Raw genomic sequence first — 3,004 nt, forward strand, 5'->3', positions numbered from 1 at the left:
CTCCTCAGACGATCCTCTTGATGACATCCCACTCTGTTCCTTTTCTCTGCTTGCACTGACATCACTTTATAAGCCATTGTTTTTATTGTCTCTTTCCCCCACTAAAACGGAAGCTCCACAGAGGTGGGACTGTTTTTTGCTGTTATCTCTAGAGATGAAAAAGGTACACAGCACACATTAGAAATATAATATTAGTGAGTGAGAGCTATTTAGCTGAAATTGTTTATTTGTTATACAATTCAGATTTCCAGTCTGTTGATGAAGTCCATATTACACCTTTCCATAGGCTGTGATGGGATATTTGAGGAAATCTCCCCAAAACAAAGGGTCACAAGGAGGCTTCACTAAGTGGCACTGATTTTGGTGAATTCATGTAGAGTCTAGCTCTCTGCCAGGCAAGGTAAGAAGAGTGATCTCAGCCATGTCTTGGGTCAGGTGGGTCCCAGAGAGGCTGACTTGTCTTAACTCATCTCCTAGGAGACCAGGAGAGAAGACAAGAGTACGATTGGACTCACAATGAGACACACTCACAGTTGTTGAGCGGCAGCATACCTGCACCCACTTCCCCAGCACATTCTCTTCCTCCAAGCAGGTTCTCTGAGTAGCCGGCTGATCACAAGTGCTTGGGGAGTGCAAAACCAGGACAAGGCACTGGCTTCCGCTAGCTTGATGTGTCCACCCCCACCGCACCCGTCCTGTGTTCTGGTTCTTCCTGACAAGGTGCATTTGCCCAGACTTTTGGGTGGGCAGTGAGTTTACTTCTGTGACTCCCCTTGACACATTCCCTCTTAAAAGATATTGACATATTCATTCTTCTGGGTCTTACGTTAGGAGGCGCTCTTTTTAAGGGGACTTTTCATTTTCTGGTTTGATTCATTAAGAGTCACTTTACAGGGCGCCTGGGTGGCTCAGTGGGTTAAGCCGCTGCCTTCGGCTCAGGTCATGATCTCAGGGTCCTGGGATCGAGTCCCGCATCGGGCTCTCTGCTCAGCAGGGAGCCTGCTTCCTTCTCTCTCTGCCTGCCTCTCAGTGTACTTGTAATTTCTCTCTGTCAAATAAAAAAAAAAAAAAAGAGTCACTTTACAATTAAGGTCTTTGAAGGCAATTTTTCCCCTAAAATCTAAGCAGTCCAGCTTGTCACTGCTAAGCATCTTCTCTCTGTAGAACTATAATTTGGATGGACATATTTCTATATTACTTAAAAGAGCTGGTATCATTTATAATAAAGTACCTAGCTCCAATCTAAAAAAGATGTGTAAAACCACCACATAGAGAATTATAAAACACTGCTGATAGTAATGCAAAATGAAATGGAGGAATAAACTGTATTAATGCCTTGTAAAGCTCAGTACTGTTAATACTTCAATTCTTCTCCCAAATAATGATCTGTAGAATCAATGCAATCCTAATCAAAATTCTAGTGTGTTTCTTTTCTCTTTTTTGGTGGGAAGTGGTCATCTGATTCAGAAATGTGTATGGTCATGCAAAAGAACATAGGAGAGTCAGAAGGAACCACAGCAAACTTGGAGGACTTCACTCTCCAGACAGCAAGACTCATTATGAAGTCACAGTGATTAAGATCAGTGGAAAATAAGGAGTCCAGAAGTAGATTCAAACATTAATAAATCACCTGATTTATAACAAATTCACCTTTGCAATTCAATGGGGAAAAAGTATGGTCTTTTCAACAAATGATGCAGGTCACTTTGGAGAGTCATGCATTAAAAACAATCAAAAAACCAAAGCCCGCCAGAAAACTCCCCAAATCCAAAAAACCTAAACCCTTGACCTCTGATTAACACTATACACAAAATTATTTTAAGATGGATCATAGACTTAAACAGGAAAGTCAAAACAATAAAGCTTCTAGAATTAAATAAAATGTAAGAGGAATTCTTCATAATCCAGGGTTGGCAAAGATTTCTCAAAATAACACTGAAAGAGTAAAAAGTCAGGGGGCCCCTGGGTGGTTCAATCTGTTAAGCATCTGCCTTCAGTTTGGGTCATGATCCCCGATCCCAGGATCAATGCCCTCACTGGGTTCTGTGCTCAGCAGGGAGTCTGCTGCTTCCTTTCCCTCTGCCCCTCCCCACAGCGCACGGTGTGTGTGTGCTCGCTCTCTCTCAAATAAATAAATAATAAATAACATCTAAAAAAACAAAAAAAAACAAAAAAAAAAACACACCTGGCTGGTTCAGTCCAAGAAGTGTGTGACTCTTGATCTTGGGGTTATGAGTTTGAGCCCCATGTGGGATGTAGAGATTACTTAGATAAATATTTTTTAAAAAGAGTAAAAAGCCAAGCTTCAGAACTGGGAAGATATTTACAATGCATACACATAGATATGCACAGATACGCAGCAGATAGGATAGAGGACTTGAACTCAGAATATGTCAAAAAGTCCTCAAAGTTAGTAAGACTGACAATCCAATTTAAAAACAGGAAGACGTGGGGCGCCTGGGTGGCTTAGTGGGTTAAAGCCGCTGCCTTCGGGTCAGGTCATGGTCTCAGGGTCCTGGGATCGAGTCCCACATCGGGCTCTCTGCTCAGCAGGGAGCCTGCTTCCTTCCCCACCCGCCTGCCTCTCCATCTACTTGTGATCTCTCTCTGTCAAATAAATAAATAAAAATCTTTAAAAATAATAATAATAAATAAAAACGGGAAGACTTGAGAAACCACTTCATAAAAGAGCATAGCCAAATGACCAATTAGCATATTTACATATTTCTCATCAGAGAAATGGAAAGAAAAACTGCAGGGGGATTCCCACACAATGTTGTGGATGGTGGAAATTAATTGGGACTGTTTACATCAAGTGTTGGGGAGGATGGAGGGCCACGGGAACACACACATATTGCTGGTGGGACTACAGATTGGTACTACCCCTATAACAGTCTTTGGGAGTACTTACCAAAGCTAAGCACGGGTACACTCACGGTCCAGCAATTCCACTTGGGTATACGCCCAAGGGGGATGAGTGCTTATGTCTACAACGAGGCACGTA

The sequence above is a fragment of the Mustela erminea genome, chromosome 5, assembly GCF_009829155.1.
Source record: "Mustela erminea isolate mMusErm1 chromosome 5, mMusErm1.Pri, whole genome shotgun sequence".
NCBI lineage: Eukaryota > Metazoa > Chordata > Mammalia > Carnivora > Mustelidae > Mustela > Mustela erminea.